Below are 9958 nucleotides of genomic sequence, written 5' to 3' on the forward strand. Positions count from 1 at the left end.
CCGGTCCGAAATCGGGCGGAAAGATCTTGCAAAGTTGAAAATGGGACGAATGGCTGACTCCAGTTCCTAGCTCTTACGTTCTTATGATCTCGTGACCTTTCACAGGAGAATAAACTCTCCTCTGAACATGCATGAGAAAACTCCAGAAAATATTTCGCCCCGAGGTGCTTTCGCGTGTGAGGATACGTGTTAACCGTTACACTGCGGAAACATCTCCACTTTGAGCACCAGATTACCAAAATTAAACCCAATGAGTTCAGGAGATAAGTTCCTCACATGCTCAGGGCAAAATATCTGATTGCCGGTCTACAAAAGAATGAACAAACTTCAGCACCAGGTCAGACGGAAATGTTAAGCGAGCAGGTGGACTGCTGAATCGTACTTTTAAGGAGTTGGTGGTGACAAAACAAATGGGTTCCGGTTAATAATTAAATATAAGAAATGGGACATAAACCCACATCTCCAGAGGAAATAGTGATCTGACCACAGCACCTTAGACCGCTCGGCCATCCTGACTATTCAGTGTTGCATGTGGCCACCTGCAGGTTGATTTTGATCTTTTGTGTCCTGTCCCATGAAATAAGTGAGAGTAGCAGGCGTATCTCTGCCTGACTCCGGGGAAACAGTGCGACAGACCTTGGAGCAAGGGTCTGGTTATTGCCAAACAGCAAAGGAAATAATAATTCTGGAAGAAAAATATCCAAGAGAATAGTGACCCCGAAGTGATTTGAATACACAGCCCTCTGATTATGAGACCTATTCTGCGAGCTGCAGATGTTCGTCGATATGAAGGTTCTGCAATACAAGGGGCTTTAAAATGTCCGCCCATTCCCACCAGGTATCACAAGCAGCGCTCACCTGACAGGCACAATATGATTTCTTCTTAAACTTTTCTCTTGCTTTGACGGGAAACCATCATTCATTAACACTTCACCTTCTGTTGCACAATCATACAAATGCTAACTCAGGGACACTCCATACTTCAATCATTTGTCCTGTGCTTTGCATCGTAACTCGAAAACCATATCCGATTTTATTCACTGCATTTTAGCTTTCTGGTTCAAAGTCTTCAGAGATCTGGGGCAACTTTTATCAAATTTAACAGCACCGGTTATTTCTATCGTGCACACAAAATACAATCAGAATTGAAGATAATATCCCACCGTGCGTATTTGCAGATTCAACGCAATAGGATTTCAAATAATGTGAAAGAATTTTACACTGAAAAGATTTGCAAGTATTACTTGAATTTGTGTTTTTAATTAAACCTTGTGACGTCTGACTCCCGTTCATGCCACTGCTGAATAAGAAAGGAGGGGTTGACGTTGAACAGATTGCACTGCCCCTGATATTTGTCAGCTCATCCTTTATATTCATTGGTTTCTCGCCCTTTGATGGGCTGCAGTGTAGCGGATATCACGTTGGCCTCACACGCAAAAGGTCCCCGCGGATCCGTTTTCTCTCAGTCAAAGTGGTCCATTTATTGGATTGAAATAAATTGCAATTAAGGAATAAGGGATCCCTTTTGCCAGGAGAATAAATAGCAAATAAAAACAGCAAATGCTGGAAATCTCAGCAGCTCAGGCAGCATTTGCCTGGATACTAAACTCACATCCGATTGTTCATCCACAGAAAGTTTAAACATAATGTTTCTGCCCGGGATTGAACTAGGGACCTTTTGCATGTAAAGCAAACGTGACAACAACGACACAAGTTTCAACAGCAATTTTCAACATCCGGGGCGCAGCCAACAGGCGCCTGGCTGCAATGCGTGATAAAAACGTGCGTTGAGCAGAAGCCCGGCTAGCTCAGTCAGTAGAGTATGAGACTATTGATCTCAACGTCGTGGGTCCGTGCCTCACGTTGGCTGATTACGTTTCTTTTAATTTGATGCAGCTTTCATGGAAAAACATCAATAATTAACCCACAATCTTCTTTTGCACAATAAAGAAATGCGAACTGAAGGAACTCCATAATTGAAGTCTGTGAGATGCTCAATCACGATTTCACTCATCATTAATCCACCCACAACATTTGACATACGTCAAGGATCACACATTTGCTAAACCCGGCTAGCTCAGTCGGTAGAACATGAGACTCTTAATCTCAAATTCGTGGGTTCAATCCCCACGTTGGGCGATTAAGCTTTGTTAAACTTTTATTTTGCTTTCACGGGAAAACATCATTAATTAACTGATCAATTGGAGAGGCTGGGTCTGTTTCCATTGGAACAGAGTATTTGTCCTCCAGGATCGATAGTTTCCTTGCTGAATCACAATAACCAGACCCTTTCTCTCCCTCTGGATGTTCGGGGGTCTCTCGTACATTCCCAGTCGTGTGATCGCCCCTTTTCTATTCTCCAATTCAATTCATATGGCCTCGTTCAAAAATCTGTCTATCTCCACCTTAAATATATTCAATGACCCAGCCTCCACAGCTCTCTGGGGCAGAGAGCTCCAAAGATTCACCACTCCCTGAGAGAAGAAATTCCTCCTCATCTCCTTTTAAATGGGCGACCCTTAAACCTTCAGGGAATAAAGGGTTATGGGGATCATCCATGATCGTGTTGAATGGTGGAGCAGGCTCGAGGGACCATGTGGCCTAATCCTGCTCCGACTTCTTATGTTCTTCTGACCCCTTATTCTGAAACTGTGCCCCCAAGTTCTAGATTCCCCCACAAGGGGCAAAATAGAAACATAGAAAATAGGTGCAGTAGTCGGTCATTCGGCCCTTCGAGCCCGCACCGCCATTCACTATGATCACAGCTGATCATTCCCTCAGTACCCCTTTCCTGTTTCTCTCCATACCCCTTGATCCTTTTAGCCATAAGGGGCATATGGAACTCCTTTTTGAATGTGTGGGTTAATTCCCGTGAAAGTAACATAAAAGTTGAAAGAAAATTATTCATGCAAGGTGGGGCTCGAACGCATGACCTTAAAATTAAAAATCTCATGTTTGACAGACTGAGCTTGCCAGGCTTGCCCACATGTACTTTATCAATGCTGACCCCCAGGATGTTGACGTGTCTTAGTCAAAGGGACATATGAAATAGGAGCAGGAGTCTGCCATACGGCCCCTCGAGCCTGCTCCACCATTTATTAAGATCATGGCTGATCCGATCATGGACTCAGCTCCACTTCCCCGCCCGCTGCCCATAACTCCTTAACCCCTTATTGTTTAAGAAACTGTCTATTTCTGTCCTAAATATATTCGATTTCCCAGTTTCCACAGCTCTCGGGGACAGTGAATTCCACAGATTTACAACCCTCTGAGAGAAGAAATTCCTCCTCATCTCAGTTATAAATAGGCGGCCCCTTATTCTAAGATCATGCCCCTAGTTCTAGTCTCCCCCATCGGTGGAAACATCCTCTCTGAATCCAGTGATAGTGAAAACAAATTCACATAGACTCTGGTAAGGTAATAGAGACAACTTTATTGCTAACAGAGGTCTGGGAGAAGAGTTGATATCCAGCGATCTCCCCGAGTGCCTTGTGCCGCGGGGTGATAAGCAGTTTACAGGGGGCAGAATACAATCATTTAAATTCATTTACATACAACCAATCGATCCATATGGCAACGCAATTCATTTACATTCAACTTTTTAGTCCTAGTGAAGCCTGATAGCATGGTGCGAGTTTGGGGGCCCTTCCACTTCATCTTCTTTTGTGGTTACTTATTCTGTTGCAAAGCTTTCGATGAAACAGTGGTCTGTACCTGGCCAGGAGTCACTTGTTGCTGCAGAGTTCATATCAGGGACAGCAGATAGGCTTCTTGGTACAAAGTTCATTTCGTTGTGGCTTACCCCATCATGCTTTGCTATGTCCGAAAATCCACTCCAACACCGTCATTCTATTCTCGTAAAACCAGCTCCTGAAGTATCGGCCAGCTGTGTAGGTTAAAGCTCTGGTTATATGCCTAAGATTACTTTAAACACAACGTTTCTGTAGTTTAGCGGTTATCACATTTGCATCACACACGCAAAGTCCCTGGTTCAAGCCCAGGCGGAAACATTATTTTGGAGGCTATTTTTGCTGCAAAGAAATTGAACAAAAGTAGCCCAAGGTTCCTTGTTGCATGAGCAGTGAATATTTTAAACCAGTCTCCTAAATACAGAGTGTATAAAGTCAGATAGGGGAGAAAACTTCATCAATGATTCAAGCTCCATAAATAATTAACATAAGAACATAAGAAATATGAACAGGAGTCGGCCATTCGGCCTCTCGAATCCTGCTCTGCCATTCAATAAGATCATGGCTGCTCTGACCATGGACTCTGAGTTAAGGGACTCGGGGGCCTGTTCTCTCTCCCCTGAGAAGGTTCACGTTCTACAGTCCAGCCTCTAAAAGGCACCACTCTGTGTACAGTACATGCCGGGTTTGAGTCCTGAGGATGAGTCATCCGCCTAGAGCCAGAGGTCGAGGTCATGAATGATTGGCTCACGGAGATGGCCTTCTGCAGTGCGACTGTGGTATCATCTGACAGTAGCTTATGAAGGAGGCCCTCGTGGCCGATTCCGATGACAAAGATATCCCGCAGTGCTTCGGTGAGGTGGTCACAAAAATCCCACGGTGCCGCCAGCCTCCTTATCTGCAGCATATTTCGTGATCTCCTGGCCTTCGGGCCATCGGTGTGTATAAAACCGGTGTCTGGCAGTGAGGATGGTCTCTTTGGGCTTGAGTTGTTGTTGATCAGTGTTACAAGCTCCTCGTACATCTTGGTCATTGTCTTCGCTGGTGCCAGCAAGCCCCAGACGAGGCCATAGACGGTGGGCCCACAACTGGTTAGCAGGATAGCTCTGCACTTATCAGCCAGTGTGGCCGGGTTGTCACCTGCTAGATCGTTTGCTGTGAAGAAATGGTCGAGCCTCTACACAAAAGCTTCCCATTTTCGTGTGAAGGTCCGTAATCTCGTCGCCAATTGTGAAACCTTCAGATGCTCTGATAATGACTCCACGAGACAATGTGTAGTGCTTGAACTGTAGTGACCTTAGTCCTTTTTTGATAACCACAGAGTGAGGATCACACCTGGTGGCCTACCTTTTATACTCGGCCAGGCACACTTGTACAGGTAAGCTACAAGCCTCCCACTGCAGTGCAATCTGGTGCACACCTTGTAATAGTAGAGCAATAACCATGAAGGACACATGACAGATGTCACTGCGGAACCGTTTCTCTCACTCAAAGTTAGACACACTACCGTGGGCACCACGAGGTCTAGGTAGGTAGCCATTGACATTCAGGTTCATATATAAATATATATAAATATATCGACATGTATCGTAACTGTTCCCTGGTGGTCGAGGGGTTAAGATCTAGCGCACTGACCTGGTTTCAATCCTCGATCAATTCATCGCATAAAAATAATTGAGGTATGTGAGACGATTAATAATTGCTGTGATCACCATGAATACCAATACTTTCTGTGGCAGACCGAGCTTACAAAATATCTGGATTCTCCTGCCCTGTTCCAAGCACGTGTTCGGGGTTAAATTTTGTAAACTGGGTGAGTTCGCTGATCGCGCGGAGACGGTAGGAGACTCTGTGGCCCCACTGTGAAGATGTGGAAGTGAACACGGTGGCTGGGTGATTGGTGACATTTCTGTAAAGGGCAGCGGAGGAGAAGGATTGAGAACTTTCATTGTGGGACAGAAGTTGTTTAAGGTGAGCCAACACATTCCCGATCAGCACAGAGCGAGCTCACTGGTCATTGTTCTTTTGGATATTGTTCTTCCACAATTAATATTTCCTTTGCTGTGTCGAAATAACCAAACCCTTGCTCCAAGGCCTGTGTCACTGTTTCCCATTGTGTCAGGCAGAGATACGCCTGCTGCCCTCATTTATTTCATGTGACAGGACACAAAAGTTCAAAATCAACCTGCAGGTGGCCACAAAAAGCAATGGATAGTCAGGTTGGCCGAGCGGTCTAAGGTGCTTTGTTGAGGTCACTGTCTTCTCTGGGGATGTGGGTTCAAGTCCCAGTACTTAAATTTAATCATTAAGCGGAAGCCATTTGTTTTGTCACCACCAACTCTTTAAAAGTGCGATTCAGCAGTCCACCTGCTCGCTGAACATTTCCGTCTGACCTGGTGCTGAAGTTTGTCGATTCTTTTGTAGACCATCAATCAAATATTTTGCTCTGAGCATGTGAGGAACTTTTATCCCGATCTCATTGGGTTTAATTTTGGTTATCTGGTGCTGAAAGTGGAGATGTTTCCGCAGTGTAAAGGTTAACACGTTCGCCTCACATGCGAATGCACCTCGGGGGGAAATATTTTTCTGGAGTTTTCTCATGCATGTTCAGAGGAGAGTTTGTTCTTCTGTGAAAGGTCAAGAGATCATAAGAACGTAAGAGTTAGGAACAGGAGTAAGGTATTCGGCCCATTTTCAAGTTTTCAAGATCTTTCCGCCCGGTTTCGGACCGGGGACCTTTCGTGTGTGAGGCGAATGTGATAACTACTGAACTACGGAAACACTGTGGTCGAATCTATCTTAGGATAAAACCACAGCTCTAACCGACACAGCTAGCCGAGAATTCAGAAACTTGTTTTAATAGAATAGAATAAGGGTGCTATATTTAGGAAGGCTGTAAGTGCCTTTTCCACGCCTAGGGAATATTTTCCACGCATCGGGAACCTACTATCAGCAAGGGCAGACATCGATGACGACGTCCAACACCGCCTCCAGTGTGACAACACAGCCTTCGATCACCTGAAGAGGAGGGTGTTTGAAGACCAGGACTTCATATCTGGCACCAGACTTATGGTCTGCAGGGCGGTGGTGATACCTGCCCCCCGGTATGGCTCCGAGTCATGGACTATATACAGCAGACATCTCAGATCACTGGAGAAATACCACCAGGGCCGTCTCCGCAAGATCCTGCAAGTCCCCTGGGAGGACAGATGCACCAACATCAGTGTTCTCGCTCAGGCCAACATCCCAAGCATTGAAGCACTAACGACACTCGACAAGCTCCGCTGGGCGGGAACATTGTCCACATGCCCAACACGAGACTCCCTAAGCAAACGCTCTACTCAGAACTCCGACACGGAAAGCGAGCCACAGGTGGGCAGAGGAAACGTTTCGGGCACACCCTCAAAGCCTCACTGATAAAATGCAACATCCCCACCGGCACCTGGGAGTCCTTGTTCCTTGGGTTGAGTTGCCTGTGCTGCGTGATCCGTGCCGGATCGATCATCCGCAGCCACGTGGTATGTCACAGCACGTTTGCACATTCACTGGAGGTACCCCATCGTTGTGCAGCCTTTGCACACATAGTTCTTGAATCGACCTTGATGGGCCCGAGGTTACCCCCGCAGCACCAACACGGTACTAATAGATTCACATTCAACCCCGATGGCGCACTCTGAGGCATCACAGGTCTTGCAGCCACAGACGTATAGACCCTGCCATATGCAGTTCGGACTGCTAGCGACATCATTTTATGCACAGTACTTGCCGGTGAGCTTCGATGTTGTGAAGTTATCTGTTTGGTTTTATCGTCCCTGGCCACGCATGCCTGGGCGATCGCGATGGCCCTGCTCAGGTCTCGGCTTTCAGCAGCCAGTAGCTTTCGAAGAATGACCTCGTGGCTGATGCCCAGCACGTAAAAGTCCCACAGCATTTGTCCCAACGCAGCAAGGTCCCGCGAGGTGTCTTAGGTCGGTGACATAATCCGCCAGACCCTGGTCCCGGTCCGATGGTGCGTGCAAAAACGATATCTGGCCATGAGGATACTCTCCTTCGGCTTGAGGTGGTCCCAAACGAAAGTGCACAACTCTGAATATTCCTTCTCCGTTGGTTTTGTCGGTGTGAGCAGATTCTGGATGAGGCTGTATTTTAGGCCCACAGACAGTGAGGAGAACAGTCCTGTGCTTGGCCACGTTAGTGTCTCCTTCCATCTCGTTGGCCACAAGGTGCTGGTCGAGCTGCTCGACGAAGGCTTCCCAATCATCACCCTCCATGGATCTCTGTAATATTCCAACAGCAGCCATGGATGTGTAAAGGTTCGAATTCTGTTACTCGTCGCCAATTGTTGTGCACAAAAGAACTCCCCAAAGCTGAGTACTGTGAGCTAAACATAGTGTGACCTAAGTCTTCTTTATTACAACTCCAGAGTGCCTGAACAACATGACAGCCAACCTTTTATACAGGCCCTGTACGTGTGGGCAGGTGACCATTAGCATTCCAACAGTCGCGCCCTCTGGTGGAAAGTATTACATAGTTACATACTTCAAATAATTGTTATCGTTAAGAAGTTAAAATTCCAATGAATGCCTGAAACATCAGAAAGGAGCCTGGTTTGTAGGACAAGGCTATATATCAGGAAGGAGTGTCATAAGATGACAAGGGAAGTGATATCCTGATTATAAGTTTGGAGAATAAAAAGAGTAAATGCTGGAAACACTGAGCAGGTCAGGCAGCATCTGTGGAGAGAGAAACAGAGTTAGCGTTTCAAGTTAATGACCTTCCATCAGAAGTTGGTCAGTTGTGTTAGGTAATACGATTAAAAGTTTCAATTGTCACGTAGCAAGGATAAGGAAAAGATTTAAAATGTGGCATTTGGAACAGATAGTTTAGAATCGGATTAATGTTTGACCAATTTGTACACCGAGCTGGGAACTGTAACGTGTTTGAGTTCTTCGGCTAATATTCGCATGGTTTGGGTGTAATTACTGCTTAGTGTATGTTTAATTATTGTCTGCTTAATAACTCTGTCATTTCATGTTGCGGACCCTATTCCTGCACTGCGCGTGTTCCAGCTCTCTTTGGAGCACCGATCCCTTCAATCCGTCGCATACAGGGACAGTTGGATTCACCGTTTCTTTGTTTGGTGAAATTCCAAAAATTGATAGCGGCGCACATCAACCTGGTCATCTACTCACTAACCGCTACACACTGCACCCGTGAGATGGAAGCCCAGTTACTGTTTGAAGCTTGAATGCAGGTACAAGCAGAACTCATTCATAGAAAGTCCAAGTCCATGTGGCAACTGATTATATGCACCGAACACCTTCTCAAAGAGTTGCGGTTCGTGTGGGGTGATTTGGGCACATCCTTCCCCACACTAAAACACTTCAAACATAACTAAACGGCTGTAAAGTGCTTTGGGGCGTCATGCGTTCCTGAAAGGGGTTGCAGAAATGCAAGTCCTTCTTTGCAAAAGTTCGATGCAAATTCAAAATTCTTGGTTAAACTGAGGGCTCGTTTAGGATTTGAACACGGGACTTCTCACAAATTTCAATTCACAACCCCGATGCAAGAATCATACCCCTAGACCAACGAACCAACTGCTGGATACATGCGGGGATAAAGTGTAACCAATATTGAAGCCTTTTTATTGTGTTGCGATTCTTGATCGGACGAGCACATTGGACGGAATCAGTGACTTTGCTTTTTCGACCTGTCTTCTGAAGCACCGCACGGTCCCACTCCGACAGTCAATGAGCTGTTGGGACGTTAGTGTATACAGGCTGTGGCTGCTCACCCCGAGCGCAGCAGAGGGGTTTTTGCATTAGTTCTGCGTGGGGACAGTAACTTTCCCCTTCTCTCTTCCTCTTGTCTATATCCCTGTGCTTTGGTTTCTCTATTTATTCCCCTGTCTCAGTTTCTAGTGTTTAAAAGGGAACAAAAGATGAAATGGGTGTCACTGTGGAACAATTTCTCTCACTCAAAGTTGGACACACTACCGTTGCACCATGAGGTCTAGGTAGGTCGACGTTGATATTCAGGTTCATATATAAATATATATAAATATATCGACATGTATCGTAACTGTTCCCTGGTGGTCGAGGGGTTAAGATCTGGCGCACTAACCTGGTTTCAATCCTCGATCAATTCATCGCATAAAAATAATTGAGGTCTGTCAGAGAATTAATAATTGCTTTAATCACCATGAATACCAATACTGTCATGTATCTCACACTACTGTACATAACTGTACCTTGCAATGCCATACATGA

General features: G+C 45.7%; 1 non-coding gene across 1 annotated transcript; it reads left to right on the top strand.

Annotated features, from left to right (window-relative positions):
* The first annotated feature begins 2066 nt into the window (after positions 1-2066).
* trnak-cuu (transfer RNA lysine (anticodon CUU)) lies at positions 2067-2139 on the top strand. The gene has a single exon. It is a non-coding gene; the product is annotated as a tRNA-Lys (tRNA).
* Positions 2140-9958: the final 7819 nt, after the last annotated feature.

This window comes from Pristiophorus japonicus, chromosome 33, assembly GCF_044704955.1.
Source record: "Pristiophorus japonicus isolate sPriJap1 chromosome 33, sPriJap1.hap1, whole genome shotgun sequence".
NCBI classification, from domain to species: domain Eukaryota; kingdom Metazoa; phylum Chordata; class Chondrichthyes; family Pristiophoridae; genus Pristiophorus; species Pristiophorus japonicus.